This window comes from Eleutherodactylus coqui, chromosome 7 (assembly GCF_035609145.1).
Source record: "Eleutherodactylus coqui strain aEleCoq1 chromosome 7, aEleCoq1.hap1, whole genome shotgun sequence".
NCBI classification, from domain to species: domain Eukaryota; kingdom Metazoa; phylum Chordata; class Amphibia; order Anura; family Eleutherodactylidae; genus Eleutherodactylus; species Eleutherodactylus coqui.
In genome coordinates, this window is record NC_089843.1 from 171,746,798 (window position 1) to 171,769,401 (window position 22,604).

A 22,604-nucleotide genomic window follows, 5' to 3' on the forward strand; every position below is an offset into this window, starting at 1 on the left:
AGGGCATGGTATTCCAGACAGCGGACATGCAGTCGGTGACATTTTGAAAGAATGGTGTTGAGAAGAGGTGTATAGCTGGGTGTCATCAGCGTAGAAATGATAGTAGAGGCCAAATTTGCAGATTGTTTGTTTGATTGGGGCTGTATAGAGCAGGGAACTGCAGACCAAGCCCTGGGGGACCCCAATAGCAATGGGAAGCAGAGAGGAGAAAGAAGATTTTGGCTACGTACCCAAGGCCACATGGGTATGTAGGTGAAATGACTATGGAGGTGAGATCACGAATGGTGAAGCACAAAAGCACAATTAGAATGAAAAACCTTAAATTGCCAGTGTCACGACATTTTGTGGAGTGTGGGCATTCTATTGCCCAGCTCAAATACAGAGTGATAGACCATGTCCCTCCATTGCCTAGGGGGTTGATCATGGTCTACAATTGAGGAGACGAGAACTCAGCTGGATTTAAGAGCTAGATATGATGTCCCCCAGAGGATTAAGCTTGGAATATGCCTATATGCCACATATTTAAGATTCTTGCGGTTTAGGGTTGGAATAATTAGATATGCATTATTTGTGCATGTGTACATTTTATCTTTTTAGATGTTTGTTCATTTTATGTCTTTGTTTGTTTTTAGGACATGTAACCAATATTTCCAGTGTTTCTCTCTCTCTCTCTCTCTCTCTCTCTCTCTCTCTCTCTCTCTCTCTCTCTCTCCCCTATGGACAATCTTGACAAGAACAGTGGTGCTTCATGAGTTGTATCTTTATTGTCCTTTTGAAGATACTTTTCATAAAAGTCACTGCATATATCATTTCTCTGTCATATATCACTGATTTATATTGTCCACATCCTTATTTTGATGTGAAAGCCTATGGAATACTATAATGTTATTTGTCTGGCTGAGACTAGTATGTATATGTGGGAGACTATATGATCAAGTGTCTGACTATATGTTTTTTCACTATCTATCTTCATTGGAATGTGTCATCATTAGAGATGAGCGAGCACCAAAATGCTCGGGTGCTCGTTACTCGGGACGAAATTTTCGCGATGCTCGAGGGTTCGTTTCGAGTAACGAACCCCATTGAAGTCAATGGGCGACTCGAGCATTTTTGTATATCGCCGATGCTTGCTAAGGTTTCCATTTGTGAAAATCTGGGCAATTGAAGAAAGTGATGGGAACGACACAGCAACGGATAGGGCAGGCGAGGGGCTACATGTTGGGCTGCATCTCAAGTTCCCAGGTCCCACAATTAAGCCACAATAGCGGCAAGAGTGCCCCCATCCCTGTCAAGGTGTCTGCATGCCCCAGTCAGACCGCGTTTTTTTATAAATAGTCACAGGCAGGTACAACTGGTAATCCCAAACTCCGCAATGGGAATTCCCTGTGCACCCACAGCATGGGTGGCTCCCTGGAACCCACCCGCTGTACATAAATATATCCCATTGCAGTGCCCTGGACAGTAGAGCTAACGTCACTGCATGCCCCAGTCAGACTGGGGTTCTTTAGAAGTAGACACATGCAGTTACAACTCCGTGTGGACCGACAGCATGGGTGGGTGCCAGGAACCCACCGGCGGTACATAAATATATCCCATTGCAGTGCCCAACACAGCTGATGTAACGTCAGCTTTAATGCAGGTGGGCAAAAAATTAATTGGATTACACTGTAGGCAAGGGCCCCAAAAAATTGGTGTACCAACAGTACTAATGTACGTCAGAAAAATTGCCCATGCCCAACCAAGAGGGCAGGTGAAACCCATTAATCGCTTTGGTTAATGTGGCTTAATTTGTAACTAGGCCTGGAGGCAGCCCAGTTAAAATAAAAATTGGTTCAGGTGAAAGTTTCAACGCTTTAATGAGCATTGAAACGTATAAAAATTGTTTACAAAAATAATATGACTGAGCCTTGTGGGCCTAAGAAAAATTGCCCGTTCGGCGTGCTTACGTCAGGTTTCAGGAGGAGGAGCAGGAGGAGGAGGATGAATATTATACACAGATTGATGAAGCTAAAAGGTTCACGTTTTTGATGGTGATAGAGAACAATGCTTCCATCCGCGGGTGCAGCCTACGTATTGTTTAGGTATCGCTGCTGTCCGCTGGTGGAGAAGAGAAGTCTGGGGAAATCCAGGCTTTGTTCATCTTGATGAGTGTAAGCCTCTCGGCACTGTTGGTTGACAGGCGGCTACGCTTATCTGTGATGATTCCCCCAGCCGCACTAAACACCCTCTCTGACAAGACGCTAGCCGCAAGACAAGCAAGCACCTCCAGGGCATACAGCGCGAGTTCAGGCCACGTGTCCAGCTTCGACACCCAGTAGTGTAGGGGGCAGAAGCATCACGGAGGACGGTCGTGCGATCGGCTGCGTACTCCCTCACCATCCTTTTACAGTGCTCCCGCCGACTCAGCCTTGACTGGGGAGCGGTGACACAGTCTTGCTGGGGAGCCAGAAAGCTGTCAAAGGCCTTAGAGAGTGTTCCCCTGCCTGTGCTGTACATGCTGCCTGATCTCTGCGCCTCCCCTGCTACCTGGCCCTCGGAACTGTGCCTTCTGCCACTAGCGCTGTCGGATGGGAATTTTAGCATCAGTTTGTCCGCCAGGGTCCTGTGGTATAGCATCACTCTCGAACCCCTTTCCTCTTCGGGTATGAGAGTGGAAAGGTTCTCCTTATACCGTGGGTCGAGCAGTGTGTACACCCAGTAATCCGTAGTGGCCAGAATGCACGTAACGCGAGGGTCACGAGAAAGGCATCCTAACATGAAGTCAGCCATGTGTGCCAGGGTACCTGTACGCAACACATGGCTGTCCTCACTAGGAAGATCACTTTCAGGATCCTCCTCCTTCTCCTCAGGCCATACACGCTGAAAGGATAACAGGCAAGCAGCATGGGTACCCTCAGCATTGGGCCAAGCTGTCTCTTCCCCCTCCTCCTCATCCTCCTCATGCTCCTCCTCCTCCTCCTCAACGCGCTGAGATATAGACAGGAGGGTGCTCTGACTATCCAGCGACATACTGTCTTCCCCCGCCTCTGTTTCCGAGCGCAAAGCGTCTGCCTTTATGCTTTGCAGGGAACTTCTCAAGAGGCATAGCAGAGGAATGGTGACGCTAATGATTGCAGCATCGCCGCTCACCATCTGGGTAGACTCCTCAAAGTTTCCAAGGACCTGGCAGATGTCTGCCAACCAGGCCCACTCTTCTGTAAAGAATTGAGGAGGCTGACTCCCACTGCGCCGCCCATGTTGGAGTTGGTATTCCACTATAGCTCTACACTGCTCATAGAGCCTGGCCAACATGTGGAGCATAGAGTTCCACCGTGTGGGCACGTCGCACAGCAGTCGGTGCACTGGCGGATGAAACCGATGTTGCAGGGTGCGCAGGGTGGCAGCGTCCGTCTGGGACATGCGGAAATGTGCGCAGAGCCGGTGCACCTTTCCGAGTAGGTCTGACAAGCGTGGGTAGCTTTTCAGAAAGCGCTGAACCACCAAATTTAAGACGTGGGCCAGGCATGGCACGTGCGTGAGGCTGCCGAGCTGCAGAGCCGCCACCAGGTTACGGCCGTTGTCACACACCATGCCCGGTTGAAGGCTCAGCGGCGCAAGCCAGCGGTCGATCTGCTCTGTCAGACCCTGCAGCAGTTCGTGGGCCGTGTGCCTCTTATCTCCTAAGCTGAGTAGTTTCAGCACGGCCTGCTGACGCTTGCCCACCGCTGTGCTGCCACGCTGCGCGACACCGACTGCTGCCGACGTGCTGTTGCTAACACATCTTGATTGCGAGACAGAGGTTGCGGAGGAGGAGGAGGAGGGTGGTTTAGTGGAGGAAGCATACACCGCCGCAGATACCACCACCGAGCTGGAGCCCGCAATTCTGGGGGTGGGTAGGACGTGAGCGGTCCCAGGCTCTGACTCTGTCCCAGCCTCCACTAAATTCACCCAATGTGCCGTCAGGGAGATATAGTGGCCCTGCCCGCCTGTGCTTTACCACGTGTCTGTTGTTAAGTGGACCTTGGCAGTAACCGCGTTGGTGAGGGCGCGTACAATGTTGTGGGAGACGTGGTCGTGCAGGGCTGGGACGGCACATCGGGAAAAGTAGTGGCGACTGGGAACTGAGTAGAGCGGGGCCGCCGCCGCCATCATACTTTTGAAAGCCTCCGTTTCGACAACCCTATACGGCAGCATCTCCAGGCTGATAAATTTGGCTATGTGCACGTTTAACGCTTGAGCGTGCGGGTGCGTGGCGGCGCACTTGCGCTTGCGCTCCAACACTTGCGCTAGCGACGGCTGGACGGTGCGCTGACAGACATTGGTGGATGGGGCCGAGGACAGCGGAGGTGAGGGTGTGGGTGCAGACCAGGAGACGGTAGTGCCTGCGCCCTGAGAGGGGGGTTGGATCTCAGTGGCAGGTTGGGGCGCAGGGGGAGAGGCAGCGGTGCAAACCGGAGGCGGTGAACGGCCTTCGTCCCACGTTGTGGGGTGCTTGGCCATCATATGTCTGCGCATGCTGGTGGTGGTGAGGCTGGTGGTGGTGGCTCCCCGGCTGATCTTGGCGCGACACAGGTTGCACACCACTGTTCGTCGGTCGTCTGCACTCTCAGTGAAAAACTGCCAGACCTTTGAGCACCTTGACCTCTGCAGGGTGGCATGGCGCGAGGGGGCGCTTTCGGAAACAGTTGGTGGATTATTCGGTCTGGCCCTGCCTCTACCCCTGGACACCGCACTGCCTCTTGCAACCTGCCCTGCTGCTGCCCTTGCCTCCCCCTCTGAAGACCTGTCCTCAGTAGGCGTAGCAAACCAGGTGGGGTCAGTCACCCCATCGTCCTGCTGCTCTTCCTCCGAATCCTCTGTGCGCTCCTCCCTCGGACTTACTCCAATTACTACTACCTGAGTGATAGACAACTGTGTCTCATCATCATCGTCCTCCTCACCCACTGAAAGGTCTTGAGACAGTTGCCGGAAGTCCCCAGCCTCATCCCCCGGACCCCGGGAACTTTCAAAAGGTTGGGCATCGGTCACGACAAACTCCTCCAGTGGGAGAGGATTCGGAACCCTTGCTGCCCATTCTGGGCAGGGGCCTGGGAACAGTTCCTGGGAGTCTGCCTGCTCCTCAGAATGTGTCATTGTAATGGAGTGAGGAGGCTGGGAGGAAGGAGGAGCAGCAGCCAGAGGATTCAGAGTTGCAGCAGTGGACGGCGCAGAACTCTGGGTGTTCGATAGATTGCTGGATGCACTTTCTGCCATCCACGACAGGACCTGCTCACACTGCTCATTTTCTAATAAAGGTCTACCGCGTGGACCCATTAATTGTGAGATGAATGTGGGGACGCCAGAAACGTGCGTCTCTCCTAATCCCGCAGCAGTCGGCTGCGATACACCTGGATCAGGAGCTCGGCCTGTGCCCACATTCTGACTTGGGCCTCCGCGTCATCGGCCGCGTCCACGTCCTCTAGGCCTACCCCTACCCCACAGCATGGTGTATTACCAGTAGTGCAGAAACAGAACGCTGTAATTAAATGTGCCGCTTATTGGCCTGTGGTTGTAGGCTGACTTTGCTTACGGAACGCACAGCAGAGGCAGGAAATAATTTTGCGCAAGCCTGCTGTAACACTTAGCTGGCTGCGTATGAAATAGGAGGACAACTACCCCCATCACAGACCCAGTACACTGAGGACAGTCACAGGCAGCCCAAATAGATTTTTTTTCCCAAATGTTTTTGGAAAGGCCCACTGCCTATATTCAATAAATATGTCTTCTGTCCCTGCCTCACCACTACTGGCCCTGGAGTATGTAAAATAACTGCAGACTGTTGCACTGTGGACTGGAATACAGCGGTGATGTAACAACCAACACAGAGGCAGGAAATAATTTTGCACAAGCCTGCTGTAACACTTAGCTGGCTGTGTATGAATTAAGAGGACAACTACCCCCAGCACAGACCCAGTACACTGAGGACAGTCACAGGCAGCCCAAATAGATTTTTTTCCCAAATGTTTTTGGAAAGGCTCACTGCCTATATTCAATAAACTAGCTGATATATCCGGCTTCGCCCGAGTTAATTTGGTACTGGTGTTTATGTGGTGTTCATATGGAAAATCTTATGAAGTCGTGGTTACTTTAGAGATACTGAGGAAAAAGATATGGTCACCATTTTGCATAGTTCTCTGTGTTACCCAGAAAACACCACGTGGAGGTAACCATGCGATGCTTCCTTTATATAAAATGACATCAGGAAGTGAGAAAATTAGATTACATACATAAAATTTGGACACTAATTCTTTTGCGCTTAGAATTGAATAATCGAGTTGGGACCCATTAACTTTTCATATTTATGACACAATCAATGCTTGTGCCAAATTTCATGTTTCTATGACATTGGGAAGTGAGAGATTTAGATTATGTACGTAAAATTTGGACGCTAATTCTTTTGCGCATAGAATTGAATAATGGAGTTGGGACCCATTAGCTTTTCCTATTTATGACATAATCAATGCTCGTGCCAAATTTCCCGTTTCTATGACACAGGAAAGTGAGAAAATTACATTACGCACGTAAAATTTGGACGCTAATTCTTTTGTGCATAGAATTGAATAATGGAGTTGGGACCCATTAGGTTTTCCTATTTATGACATAATCAATGTTCGTGCCAAATTTCCCGTTTCCATGACACCGGAAAGTGAAGAAATTACATTCCGCACGTAAAATTTGGACGCTAATTCTTTTGCGCATAGAATTCAATAATCGAGTTGGGACCCATTAGCTTTTCCTATTTATGACATAATCAATGCTCGTGCCAAATTTCCCGTTTCTATGACACCGGAAAGTGAGAAAATTACATTACGCATGTAAAATTTGGATGCTAATTCTTTTGCGCATAGAATTGAATAATCGAGTTGGGACCCATTAGCTTTTCCTATTTATGACATAATCAATGCTCGTGCCAAATTTCCCGTTTCTATGACACCGGAAAGTGAAGAAATTACATTCCGTACGTAAAATTTTGACGCCAATTCTTTTGCGCTAGAATTGAATAATCGAGTTGGGACCTATGAACTTTTCCTATTTCTGACATAATCAATGCTCGTGCCAAATTTCAAGTTTCTATGACACCGGAAAGTGAGAAATTTAGATTCCGTACGTAAAATTTGAACGCTAATTCTTTTGCGCATAGAATTGAATAATCATGTTGGGACCTATTAACTTTTCTTATTTATGACATATTCAATGCGCGTGCCAAATTTGAAGTTTTTATGACATTGGGAACTGAGAGATTTAGATTATGTACGTTAAATTTCGATGCCAATTCTTTTGCGCTAGAATTGAATAATCGAGTTGGGATCCATTAGCTTTTCCTATTTTGGAGATAATCTATGCTTTCGCCAAAATTCATGTTTCTACGACATCGGGAAGTTGGAGAACTTTTGGCGAGTGAGTCAGTCAGTGAGTCAGTCAGTGAGTCAGTCAGTGAGTCAGTCAGTGAGTCAGTGAGGGCTTTCTTCTTTATATATATGGATATGTCTTCTGTCCCTGCCTCACCACTACTGGCCCTGGAGTATGTAAAATAACTGCAGACTTTTGCACTGTGGACTGGAATACAGCGGTGATGTAACAGCCAACACAGAGCCAGGAAATAATTTTGCGCAAGCCTGCTGTAACACTTAGCTGGCTGCGTATGAATTAGTAGGACAACTACCCCCAGCACAGACCCAGTACACTGAGGACAGTCACAGGCAGCCCAAATTGATTTTTTTCCCCAATGTTTTTGGAAAGGCTCACTGCCTATATTCAATAAACTAGCTGATATACCCGGCTTCGCCCGAGTTAATTTGGTACTGGTGTTGATGTGGTGTTCACATGGAAAATCTTATGAAGTCGTGGTTACTTTAGAGATACTGAGGAAAAAGATATGGTCACCATTTTGCATAGTTCTCTGTGTTACCCAGAAAACACCACGTGGAGGTAACCATGCGACGCTTCCTTTATATAAAATGACATCAGGAAGTGAGAGAATTAGATTACATACATAAAATTTGGACACTAATTCTTTTGCGCTTAGAATTGAATAATCGAGTTGGGACCCATTAGCTTTTCATATTTATGACACAATCAATGCTTGTGCCAAATTTCATGTTTCTATGACATTGGGAAGTGAGAGATTTAGATTATGTACGTAAAATTTGGACGCTAATTCTTTTGCGCATAGAATTGAATAATGGAGTTGGGACCCATTAGCTTTTCCTATTTATGACACAATCAATGCTCGGGCCGAATTTCCCGTTTCTATGACACAGGAAAGTGAGAAAATTACATTACGCACGTAAAATTTGGACGCTAATTCTTTTGCGCATAGAATTGAATAATGGAGTTGGGACCTATTAGCTTTTCCTATTTATGACATGATTTAGAGTGGTAAAGCAACAACATTTTTAAAGCAAGTTTATTATAGAAATAATGAAACTAACGCAAGCTAGTAGAGGAGCATAAGTTGTTTTAAACATTAGTGCCCCTTTAAACCTCTTATAGGCAGAGTTATTATCTTATTATATTACAAACATCTCCAGTAAACCGGAGTAGTTTCTTTTTCATTTTAATTTAGCTAGTTTGTTTTACATAAAGTTCAATTGCCTTTAAGATGGATAAATTTATTTATAAGATATATAAGTACAAATTTAAAATACAAAGTAAGCCATTTGACCTAGATTATGCCATAAACTCAGCTATACAAATGCATAATCAAGTTCTACAAAGAAGCACAACTAGGTTATAGCTGTTGAAATAAGGATTTCACTTTAAGGTAGCTGCATCTCAGAAAAAAAAACAAAAACATACATAAACTAGTCCAAAGTCTGAATGTCTGTTCAGGTAACATTAGGTATCACACTAATTTGTGCTTACTCATAGAAAATAAAATACAAATGAAAAGGAAAACAATGGCTTAAACACATAAATCGCACAATTCTGCCAAAGGCCTACACATACACAAAGAAAAGAGAACGTATGAGTAGGTCAACATACACAGGGTCGGCGATAGTTTAGATGGTGCTCTGTACAATTTTTTTTCTTCCCACCTGCCTGCAAAGATAGGACATGCGGGCACCATAGTGAATGCACGCATTGTCTTCAATGGAGCCGCGGCGGCTGCTGGCGGCTCCATTGAAGGCAATGGTCTGCCAGCACCTCTTAATTGTTTTTCTGGGAAAAGTTTTAAATATAAGCTCTTCCCTGTAAAACAGCCATTTTAGCATAAAAATATACCTACCTGTCCACCGCTGCCATGTCCCCACTGCATGTGTCAGATGTTTTCTTCATCCCCGCTTGGAATAAAGAATTTCCTGCTGCACCTGTCACATCTGTGGCAGATGCGGGAAAGCAATTCTAAATCCCTGCTGGGAATAAAGAATTGCCTACTACAGCTGTCACACATGGCAGCTGCGGTAGGGGATCCAGCTGCTGGCACCCTGTAATTGTTTTTCTGGGAAGGGCTTTAAATATAAGCCCTTCCCTGAAACACAAGGCAAAGTGGTTTAAAAAAAAAACAAAAAAAAAAACGTACTCACCTTCCTTCAGCTGCTGGGGCTCAGCCGTGTCCTCTCTGCACTGTCCCTGACTCTGCAATGCAGTTCTCTGAGAAGGCGGGGATTTAAAATCCCACGCCTGCTGAAAGAGCTGCTTGTAATTAGCTGAAACACTCAGCCAATTACAGGCAGCTCGCGCCTGTCATTCATTCAACGAGAGCTGCCTGTGATTGGCTGAGCACCAGATGTGTTCTTCATCCTCACGGGGGACACGGTAGTGGCGGACAGGTAAGTATATTTTTATTTATTTATATATTTATTTATTTTTACACTAAAATGGTTGTTTTTCAGGGAAGGGCTTATATTTAAAGCTCTTCCTTGAAAAACAATTAACGGGTGTCGGCAGACCATTGCCTTCAATGGAGCCGCTGGCAGCAGCTGCAGCTCCACTGAAGGCGATTAGCGTGTTTGTGCACGTACGGGGGTTCGCACCTATGTATGGCACACGCACACCCTAAGCCACCCTAAGTCTTAATATCCTTTTGTAAGGTGGATAGTGAAGTATTAAAGTGCATAGCACTTTTTTTCAGTTCACAGTATTGTATTTATTTTTACACACTTACCTTCTAGTGGACTATGTTCTTATTGTTCCGATATTTACACATGGAGAAAGAAAATATATTTTGATATTTTTTTAAATTAATAAATAGATTCCCCGGATTTGTGTATTACATGGTGGTATTCATTCTTCCCTAAACTCTTACCACTTTGTTACTGGGTATCTTGATGAATGATTTGTTGTATAGAAAGTTTAAAGTCTGTTTACAGAACACTCATCATAGATTCAGTAACTGGAGCTTTTGAGGTATTTTGTACATCCATATCTCCTCTGAGCTAGAAGCTCTGGAATAGGTACCCTATTTTAATGTTCAATCAATTTTTATTAACATAGAAAGTAGGCAACATTCATATGATTTCAGATTGATACATTCCATATAATGATTAGATGGAGATTAATAAGATAACATAGTGAACAGCATTAATATGGAACTATGCCCCACTTTGCTATGGGATAATTTATCATATATTATAACATAATAATACATGCATCAATTGGGGGGAGGGATGAAGGATAGGGGCAGAACGGGGGGAGGGGGGAAGGAGCAGGGGAAGGGATTCCATGCTCGAATGTGTGCGGGTTCTTCCAAACATTTGGTATGGTCAATGAATAAGCAAAGTTCTTCTTCTGTTCCTTCTCTGTATTTTGCTAGATTCAATGCCGGGAGTTCTGGGTGAGAGAAATTATGGTTTCAAGTTTAGTAAGTTCTGTTGTGGGTGAAAGTGTTTTATCCAAGGATCCCATGTCTCCACGAAATTAGGAATTTTATTTTCTCTTAAGGCATAAATTTTTTCCATATTCATATGTTCTGACATTAATTGAATAGTGTCCGCTAGGGAAGGTATGTGGTGGGATCTCCAGTTCCTTACTATTAGAAGTTTGTATGTCATCAGGCAATGAGTGATGAGTTTTCTAGATTTTGGGGGCACTCCCTCTACCCCTAACAACAGCAGAGGCAAATCTGGCTCCGGGGAGATTACGGTTCCTGTCATTGTTTTTATGAGTTGTAGGAGCTCTCTCCACACTCCGTTAATTTTTGGGCAACTCCAGAATACGTGCAATAGGGAGCCTCTTCGCCCACAGTCTCTCCAACATAGGTCTGAGGAGTCAGGAAAAAAGTCAGCCAGTCTCACTGGGGATCTGTACCAACGAGTAGTTAGTTTGTAATGGACCTCTATTAATGTAGCACATAGAGATGATTTGTTTGCCCATTTGTATGATTGGTTCCATTGTTCTGTTGAATATGTTCTTCCTATCTCCTTTTCCCAGTTTAGGGTGTGCGCTCTTTTCTTTTGGTTCGGCTGTGAGTTGGATTCTCCACAAAATATCTCGTAGATGTCTCTTAGGGGGGTTTTGTGAGGCGAGGGGTTGAAGAGGAGATTTGTTAATATTTTAGGGAGGGAGGTTCTTCGAGTCGACAATGTAGGCCATCTGCTTTTAAGCTGGGAGTATAGAAGAAAGTCTCCTCCTTGCAGCCCGTATTCGTTTTGGAGTTGGTGGAAAGTTTTTATTTTGTTTCCTTCAGCTAAGTCCCCAATCGTTTCAATTCCTTTTGATCTCCAACGTTTGGTGTGTATGGTGTTGGGTTTGAATTCTGCGCATCCTATTGGGAGGGATATGTACGTCCTGGGGAGGAAGTCTCTTGTGATCTGGAGTGTGTGTTTCCACACTTCTAACGTATTTGCTATTATTGGATTTGTTATTAGATTAATTTTCCAGTTTAAGGAAGTTGCTAGTAGTAATTCTTTTAAGGTTCCCCCATTCAGGCTGTTTTGTTCAATAGATAACCAGCTAATTCCTGTTTGAGATGTTCCCCAGGGTCTTGTCTGTAGAATAATGTTAGCTTCATAGTAAGCGGCTATATTGGGAACTCCTAGACCTCCTTTCCTTTTGGGGGAATATAAAATGGTGGCAGCAATTCTGGGTCTTTTATTATTCCATATGAAGGACATTAGTTGCCTTTGTAGCTCTTTTAGTAGTTTGGGGCTACATCTTAGTGGGATAGTTCTAAATATATATAAGATCTTAGGCAATATCATCATTTTGTAAGTGACTATTCTGCCCATCCAAGTTAATTCTGTTTTGTTGAAATTACTCAGATCTTGGTGGATAGTTTGTATAAATTGGATTATATTATTATCCATTGTGTTTATTATGGGAGTGTTAACTGTAGTTCCTAGGTACTGAATACCTCCTGGATCCCACTCAAATGGGAATTCTTCTTTAATTATTTTTTTTAACTTAGAATATAAGTTAATGGGGAGAATTTTAGATTTGGTCGGATTAACTTTATAATATGACATTGTACCAAAATTGACTAGCAGTTTGTAGACCTCTCTCAATGAGCCTAACGGGGAGGAGAGCATCAGCACAATGTCGTCAGCAAACAGTCCAATTTTTTGGTCTCTGCCTGCCAGTGGGATCCCCTTTATCTTATCATTAAGTCTGATGATAGCTTCAGCTAGCGGTTCAATTGTCAAGATAAACAGTGTAGGCGATAGGGGACAGCCCTGTCTAGTGCCGTAAGTTATTAGGAATGGGTCCAACAGGACTCCATTCGTGAGGACTCTCGCTGACGGGGTTCTGTATAGTGCTTGAATAGCTGATAATATATTTCCTTTAAGGCCAAACTTCTCCAAAGTTGAGAAGGTGTACCCCCAGTGCAGTCTGTCGAATGCCTTCTCCGCATCCAGAGTTAGGAGCAGAGAAGGCATTCGAGAGCCCTCCGCCTCCCCGACCACATCAATCAGACGGCGAGTAGCATCTGATGCCTGCCTTCCCTTAACAAATCCTGCCTGATCAGTATGTATGAGGTAAGGTGTTACTTCTAATAGTCTCAGGGAAAGGATTTTTGCATAAATTTTGGTATCATTGTTAAGAAGAGAAATAGGTCGAAAATTGGCGGGGGTAGTCGGGTCCTTCCCCGGTTTGGGGATGGTTACAATAGTAGCTTGCAACATCTCGGCAGGGAGGTATCCTGTGTGCATTGCTTTATTATATATATCTGCCATATGGGGGACTAGTATTTCTTTAAAAATTTTGAAATATTCACAGGAGAAACCATCGGGTCCCGGTGCTTTATCTTTTTTAGTTTTATCTATAACTTGACGTATTTCTTGTTGTGTAATTTTGGAGTTTATTTTATTTAATTGCTCTTCATTCAATTTTGGTAGTTGTAGGGCTGACAGGAATGTGTCTATCGACTTGTCTGAGGGCGGGTGAACCTCAGGGTTTTTATTCAGGTTGTAAAGATCTTCGTAAAATTTTCTGAACTGTTCTGCTATATCTTTAGGGTGTAATATTTTGTTTTTTTAGATCTGGTCAATCACGAAGGGTATTTTAGACTTGACTCTTTTTTGTTTGATTCTGTTTGCCATCCATTTAGTATTTTTATTGGCCTCCGTATAGTATGTGGTTTTCGTGAGTTTTGTATTTTTTTCGAATTCGTCTATTAAAATGTTGCGTATTTTAAGTCTGGCTTCTCTTATGAGTTTACTGCTTGATGGGAGGGGGCCGGTCTGGGTATGGTTTTCTAGATTTTTAAGTTCTTCTATGGCTGCTTTTAAAAGGGCATTTTCTTCTTTTTTATAAATGGACCCCTGTTGGATCATGGATCCTCTGATGACCGATTTATGTGCATTCCACAGCGTGAAGCGACATATATCTGGTGTATCATTATAGAGATAGTATTCTTCTATTGCTTCTCTAATTTTTTGTTGGAATTTTGGAATTCTCATTAAAAAAGTATTGTTTCTCCAAGTGTTGGATACTTTCACCAGGGGACCTATTCTATTCTTAGTTTTAACGAGATCGGAGCATGGTCCAACCAGGTTGTAACCCCTATCCTAGCTTCTAGGCTTTTGTTTAGTATGTGGAAGTCTCCCAGGAACATATCAATTCTAGAAGATGAGTCATGTCTAAAGGAGTAGAAGGTGAACTTTTTAGAATTGAGATTTAGCACTCTAAACACATCATACAACTCATTACTTTGGATCCAAGCCGCTAGGCCTGTTCCTCTATTCCTGCCTGGGTGGGTGGAATTCAGTGACCGGTCGTTGACTGCATTAAAGTCTCCACATAGCAGCAATGCGCCCTTCTGGACTCGCCTGATTTTCCTCGTCACCCTGTTCAAGAATCTAATTTGCTGTGAGTTTGGAGCATATATGTTGGCCAGGGTGACGAGGAAACCCTCAATTTTGCATATTAAAATTAGATATCTACCTTCGGGGTCTTTGATTTCTTCCAGTAGCTGAAAGTCCACCGAATCTTTAACGGCAATCATGACTCCGGATCTTTTCTTGGATGCGTTGGCAAGGAAGCATCTGTTGAATTTAGGATGTTCAATCTTTGGATGGTTTGAAGCTTTTAGATGTGTTTCTTGAACACAGAGAATGTCCGTTTGAGATGCAATGGCTTCTCTCCATAAACAGGATCTCTTATAGGGCGAGTTCAATCCCCTTGTGTTCAGAGAGATTATTTTTAGATCCATCTTGTTTTCTGGTTCGTTGCTTTGTGATTGGGTTGGATCCCTAGATATAAGTTCCTGAGGTTCCCGAATTGTTCCCGGACCGACGAAATAGATGGAAGGAATTGAATTTTTGTACGGAAGTTTTTCCCAGGTGTAGGTTTAAATAGAAGTGTTGCATGGAGGAAGAGCTGGGGAGTAAAGTAACTTGGTGATTCTGATAAGATTCAATTTGTGTAACTGTTGTTAACTTGAGGTTGAAATAAACTTGGGAGGACCTGTCCTTCATTGGGTTCTAAGGCCCTAGGAAGGTCTAGTTTGGGGGTAAAAGTTCAGCCTGTGCCCAAGCTAATTTTTGCGTTTGGTGCCCAGGGTAAAGACGCGAATTGGTCTTCTTGTTTAGGTTTTCAGCGATGGGGTGTTTTGTCTTTGTTTGGCTTGTTGTTCTGTTTACGAGACCAATCTTTAGCTATGTAAGGTTGTTGGCGTTCTTGGGGTTCTAGGATGTTCCATTCTTTCAGGAGGCGTGAACCTTCTTCGTAGGTTAGCGCTGTGATGATTTTGCCATCTTTATTGATGTGTAGTTTAGTGGGGAATCCCCATCTGTAGGTTAAATTGTTTTCCCTCAGAGCCTTTGTTATGTTTATGAATTTCTTCCGGGCCAGCATTGTGGTCTGAGAAAAATCTGCGAAGATTTTAATGTTGCTGTAAGGGGGGGGGGGGGGGGGTCTTTTGTGTTTCTCGCTGCTCTCATCAAATTTTCTTTTGTATGGAAAAAATGCACTTTGGCGATGACATCCCTTGGAGCATTTTCGGGGATGTTTTTGGGCTTCGGAAGCCTGTGTATCCTATCCAGGATGCGTTCGTCTTTCTTTGAGTTGGGGAGGAGAGTCTTAATTAATTCTTGTACAAAATTGTTTAGTTCTTCAGATTTCACTGTTTCTGTGATGCCTCTGAGTTTTATGTTGTTACGATGGCTTCGATCTTCAAGATCGGCCATTTTGTTTTTCAAGTAAGTGACTTCTTCCTCTAGCTTGTAGTGAGCGTCAATAAGCTCGTTATGTGAGCTGGTTAGTTCCCCGGTTTTATTTTCCAGGTGGTCGACTCTCTCTTCCAAGTCATTGAGGTTTCTGTCTATTTTGTTATTGATATCAGTAAGGCCGCTTTTTATTGAGCTTTTTAAAGCAATGGCCAGGTCTTTTATGAAGCTTTGTGAGGCCATCTGGTCTGAACATTCAAAATTTAATAGCGGGTTTATATTCTCCTCTGCCTCTGGACCCTCCTCTGCTATATTGTTAACATCCTTAGGAGGTGGTTCTCTTCTTGGCCGTCTCTTTTCAGGGCTTTTACTTGGGGAGCTTATGGCTCTTTTATCTTTATTATATGTGGATGCTGCATGGGGAGAAGATGGCGCCCGCACCCCCCCCCCCCCCCCTCCTCCTCTATCTCGGCAGCTGCTTGTGGCTCTGGACTCTCTCTCCCTTCTGTGTTAAGGTGCACTGATATGTCGGCATGTGGGGAGTTTTCTGCTGGGACTGAGCTCTGTGAAGCGGGCTGTCTGGTGCATTTGCTTACCGCTTGATCTTGCGGTCCCTGCGCTCGCTTCTCCTCTTCTCCTCCGGCGCTGCTGGAGGCTGCTTCCGCCATCTTGTCCTCCTCTGTGCCGTGCGCCGGGTAAAAATCTGTTAGGCGCTTCGGTCCGGTCTTCCCGGTTCTCCTCCGGGACGCCATCAGCTGGGGGTGAGTTCCGCTACCTTCCTGTAGCTTCTTTATATCTTTTTTTATGCCCTGGGCAGGCTTTTGTTGCTTTATATCGGGCTTGAGAGCGGAGCTACTCAGAACACATCTGGCATCAGCTCCGTCAGGCCACGCCCCCAATAGGTACCCTATTTTGATCACAAGTAAGGGGCAGAAGACAGTAAGGGTGCATCCACATGAGCGTGTTTTTGTGCGTACTTAGGTGCGTACATACGTCCGCACCTAGGTATGAGCAAAAACACGCGTGAACACAGCTGCATGCTAGTTGTCAATGGAGCCGCGGCTGCTGCCGGCGGCTTCATTGAAAACTATGCTCTGCCGGCCCCCTGCATTCTTTTTCAGGGAAGGGCTTTACATATATGGCCTTCCCTAAAAAAGAAACATTTTAGTGCAAAAAAAAAAAACCAACAAAAAACGTACCTTTCCGCCGCTGCCGTGACCCCCCCGGGCATGAAGAACACATCTGCCGCATGCAGCAGATGTTTCCTTCACCCCTGCTAGTTAAAAGAATTCCCTGCTGCTATATGTGCCACATCTGTGGCAGATGCAGCAGAGGAATTCTTCAATTCTCAACCGCAGCTGTCACACATGACAGCTGCGGTAGAGAATCCTGCTGCCGGCATCCCCGTCATTGGTTTTTCAGGGAAGGGCTTCATAAGCCCTTCCCTGAAAAGCCATTTAAAAAAGTGTATAAAAAAAAATCAATACTCACCTCCCTTTCAGCTGCTGGGGCTCAGCCGCAACTTCTGCCGCTGTTTCCAGCTCTGTAGTACTGAGCTATCAGCAGCCGGGGATTTAAAGTTTTAAATCCCCGGCTGCTGATAGCTCAGCAGCGCTACAGAGCCGGGGACAGCGGCAGAAGTCATTGCTGAGCCCCGGCAGCTGTCAATGGCTTTTCAGGGAAGGACTTCATAAGCCCTTCCCTGAAAAGCCTTTTAAAATAGTGTACAAAAAAAAAATACTCACCTGCCGGGGCTCAGCTGTGGCTTCTGCAGCTGTCCCCGGCTCTGTACCTCTCAGCTATCAGCAGCCGGGCATTTAAAATCCCTGCCTTCTGGTAGCTCTAATTGTGCTTGGCTGAAGTGCTTCAGCCAATCACAATCAGAGCTACCAGCAGCCGGGGATTTTAAATTCCTGCATGCTGCTAGCTGAGAACTATAGAGCCGGAGACAGCGGCAGAAGTCGCTGCTGAGCCCCGGAAGCCCTTCCCTGAAAAGCCAATCAAAAGTAGTGTAAAAAAAATTATTTACCTGTCTGCCGCTGATGATTCTTTCATCCCCGCTAGTTAAAAGAATTCCCTGCTGCTACATCTGCCACATCTGTGGCAGATGCAGCAGAGGAATTCTCTACCGCAGCTGTCACACATGTCAGCTGTGGTAGAGGATTCTGCTGCAATTGATTTCAGGGAAGGGCTTTCCCTGCAATTGATTTCAGGGAAGGGCTTCCCTGAAAATCAAGTAAAAGTGGTTTAAAAAACAAAAATAAAATAGATACTCACCTCCCTTCAGCTGCCAGGGCACAGTCGTCTTCTCCTGCTGTCCCCTGCACTGTGGTGCTGATCTATCAGCAGGCGGGGATTTAAAATCCCCGCCTGCTGAAAGAGCTGAATGTGATTGGCTGAGGTGCTCAGCCAATCACAGGCAGCTCTCGCCCATCATTCATTCATTCTGGGAGAGCTGCCAGTAGTTGGCTGAGCACCTCAGCCAATCACGTTCAGCTCTTTCAACCTGCTGATAGATCAGCACCACAGTGCAGGGGGCAGCAGGAGAAGACACGGCTGAGCCCCAGCAGCTGAAGGGAGGTATCTATTTTTTTTGTTTTTTAAACCATTTTTACTTGATTTTCAGGGAAGGGCTTATATTTAAAGCCCTTCCCTGAAATCAATTGCTGGCAGCAGAATCCTCTACTGCAGCTGACATGTGTGACAGCTGCGGTAGAGAATTGAAGAATTCCTTTGCTGCATCGGCCACAGATGTGGCAGATGTAGCAGCAGGGAATTCTTCTAACTAGTGGGGATGAAAGATGTGTTCTTTATCCCTGCGGGGGACACAGCAGCGGCGGACAGGTAAGTAATTTTTTTTTTTTACAGCAAAATTTTCCTTTTTCAGGGAAGAGCTTATATGTAAAGCTCTTCCCTAAAAAAACAATTCAGTGGTGCCAGCAGACCGTTGTCTTCAATGGAGCCGTCGGCAGCAGCAGCTGCTCCATTGAAGAGAATGGCTGCATTTTTTTTTTTTTCACACTAAAATTTTTCTTTTTCAGGGAAGAGCTTATATGTAAATCCCTTTCCTGAAAAAGAATGCAGGAAGCCAGCAGACCATTGTTTTCAATGGAGCCGCCGGCAGCAGCCGCGGCCCCATTGAAAACAATGCGTGCATTCCCTATGGTGCACGCAAGTCCTATTTTTGCTGTTGTGGTGGAAGCCCAGTATATATCTATATGGATCGGTGGGTCTTGGCAGTAGACAGTTGTCAATTTAACATTCTGTATACATATTTGCTTTCTGTCTTGCTACAAATATAATGTCCTTACAGTTATGCAATAGGTACTTCCGCTTATATGAAATATCTGTTTTATAAACTCTGCTGGATGGAATTTAGCACGCAACCAAGATATAAATATATCTGTTTGTCCGGTTGCATGGGTGATTAAAGGAACTAGGAAGTAGACAATGAACCGAATCTGAGACAAGCTTCCGCTTTCAAGTTACCGCGAAAATTTCCCCAGCGACTTTACTGGAAACAGACGCGAATAACATGGGAGGTCTATGCTATTATTAACTCATGATGTAACATCCAATCATATCGAAGGAACCACACGTGGCTCCAAGACAACCCACTCATTTCATCCACCACCTGATGGCCAATCACAGATGACCGGAGGATGGAAGAATTGCAAGATGCTTATCCAATAATTAAACAATACGCTGTATCTATGTAATCTTTGACCTGCCCAGATGGGCGGATGTGTTAAACTCTTAAAATAGGCTACACGCCGATCATTAAAGTTAGAATTGAGGAAGCTATGCATGCTGAACCTTGTGTCAGTGTGAAAACTTCTTATGCGCATTATCAATTCAGAATTAATATGGAAGGGTGTAAACATTCCAAATTGAGTAAGCCGTGGTTCCGCAAAGGAAGGTTCCTCGACAGCTGGTGGCCCGTACGGGGAGTGATCGATGGGTTCCATAGAGCTTGGACAGGAGACACGGACATATGCGACCTTGGACTTGGTGGGCCCAATAAAAATCTTCAGAACACGGTAAGATAAATTAATTATCTATACCTGTGTGGCTAAGTTCAGGCTCGCCTATGTGCCGTGTCAAGGCCAAGCGATTTGGAACCAAACGACAGGTATTTATAAGTCTCGATCACTCGATAAGAACCTGTCATAAGATATAAAGGAATGTTTACATGCCTGTCGTTTTGAGAGTACTGGTCGGTTGGCAAGGTCAGTGAATTGCTTTAAGGGAGAGGAAGTCCCCGTAGGGCCCCTTGCTCGGGTCAGGTTTGGTGTCTAAAACCTTAGAGTAAGGGGACCTGTCGGGGTAGTTTGACTAGGAGGTCCTGCTCGGGTGAGGTTTGGAGTCTAAAACCTTAGAGTCAGGAAACGGTCAAACGTCTGGACAGGCACCGCTGCTCCGGTAAAGTCTGGTAAAAGATCTAGGACAGAGGGGCTGCCAGACAGTATCCCGAGGGGCAGTTTAGACCAAACCAGCCGTACTGGTGCTCCGTCTAATTGTCTGTCTAATTGTGCGGGTATACCACCCATGTCTTGCCCAAATTGGCAAAAAGGATTGTTATTGACGAAAAGTACCCTCGGATGGGTCAGAATAATTCCTACCCCGCCCACCGCTGTGGTTACGGTCCACTGTTTGAGGATGGTGGTCCACAAATATTTGTTTATTGTTTAAATGTCCACGAGTAGGTCCCTCCGTCTGAGGGTAGATTGATAAACTGTGTAGCGACAGAAATGCTAGAGACTCTAGGGCGGGGCATATTATGTCCGGCGTCTGAGGAGACTTCTATAATCATAAATCTGGCAGCCATGATTGAAATTGAAAGGCAGCGAACATTGTACCGAGGTTAATTCTTACACCCTCCAGGAAAGTGTGGAAGGGGTGGAGAGTCAAGTTATCATTGATTAAACAAGCAATCTTTCTGTGTGTCCTACCTGTCAGTATGATAAAGTTAGTGTGCTTGTCTGTTGTGTAGAGCTAATCCTGCTGAGTTGTTATGTAGAAATAGTTTGTTTGTCTATCATATAGAATTAGTATCAGTCCTGCTCAACTGTGCCCGTAATTGTTTAGAAAGGAAAAAAAAAAGCTGCTAACTACATTTAAAAAGAGGAAGTGGAACTCTTAATAGAAGCAAAGCAATTCTTGTGCTGTAACATTTGTTAGTTATTTAACTAATGTTGGATGTTAAAACTACTCGTATGTTTTGTTATGTAATCTCTAATCTTTGTTATACGACCGTCACATAAGTGTAAAAAGTTATATGCCACTCACATCCTGAGGGGGCTTTTAAGAATACAAACTGTAACAGACTGCGTAGCCCACCATGCCCACAAGAAAATACGTCTATGTTTGCCAAGTCCCCAATTCAATTGTAACCACATACAATGTTAGGTGGTCACCGCTGTGACCGTAAAGTTACAACATAATATATGTGATTTATGCATTAGACGTTAGAATTTCCCTAAGTGTCAGAAAAGAGGAAGAGAAGGTGGGTTGAAATGGCGTCTGTATTAATACACGCCAAAGACACCAGCGGTCAATATAACGGTTTAGTGAATAGAGAGAATTGCAGTACATTACCAATCAGATGGAGATGCCCGGCATCTAAGACTGCATCTGCCCGGTCGCCGGAAGTCTGGGACAAAAACTGTTGTAAAAGTAAAAATTAGCCACATTCTCCCTTGTAATCCTCTCGCTAGGCTGTCACGGGAGGGAGAGATTCTGAAAAGAGGAAGTTACTAGCCCTGTAGTCCCAGCACAAGTAACGTATATTCACAGACAATATAAAATAAATAAATAAACTACAGGGAGTAAGAGAAACTGTAGAGAAACGGTAGAGAAGCCAAGGAATAGGAAACAAGCAGGTAACGATAAGGCCAGGTATCCACAGGAGGAACAGGGCAGATTGACCCGTAATTTGTAAAATGTAAATTGTGTGGTGCATAAGACTTTATCTTTATTGAGTTGTGATGTGTACCCAAGGACTGCCAAACATTGAATGAGAGAATAAGGAAGTAAGTGATTAGCCACACTCAGAGGGGTGGAGCTAGATGATGCAAGAACACGTCTCTTATCCAAGGAGGGGGTAAGAATCATAGATAGCCAGAAGAAAAAGTTTTTTTTTGTTTTTTTCTCCTGTCCCAAACTCAGCTTTCCACGGTTCCTGACAAATTATGGGACAACCACAAGACAGGCATAGGGAAATTGAATGTACCGACCATGATAATATATACGAGACCCAGATACACACCCCTGGGTCAAACAGTATCCCCCCACCCCCCTAGTTAAAAAAAAAAAAAAAAGGGGGTGAAGGGTCAGCCACACATGTTAGGTGCTGTGTGCTGATGCTTTGGAAAAACTGCCAACCGGCCACAATTTCACTGTTAATTTCTCTTGCAGAAGGCTGTAAGGCCTGGAGGCCTCCAAAGACTAACCAAGTTCTGCAGGCCATACCTGTACATACACCCGTTGCCAAATTCCGCACCTTTCTGGGCCTTGTTTCATACTGCCGCCCATATGACAGTATTGACACAAAAGCACGGAGGACAACCACAGCAGATGAGGTTAGATCCAGTGACTCGAGAAGCTCCCTCATCTGCTTGTGCGGTGGCAGCAGTACAGGCAATGGCCGACAAATCTTCTAAGTTGGTATTGGACTACCCCCTAGTGGTCCACACCCCAAATGACACCCAGAACATACTCATGCAAGTGCAACCCAAGCACTTATCTCTGGCCTATTAGATCCGGCTACAATGTGCTCTTTCCATGCCTCCCCCAATATTGCTTCCCAATGTTGTAATACCTTGAACCCGGCTACTCTTCTCTTAATCAGGTATTCCTGGGGGGAGGGGAGGCATAGGTGATCTGAGTATGGCAGATCAGCTATTTTTTTAAAAATTATTTAAAAATTCTGTGCAACAAGATTCTGACATTATTGTAATGTGATGTACACACTGTTAATGATGCATATTTTGAGTTTTCTTTTGTAGATGGTATCAGGGTGAGGATTGATGATTCCGA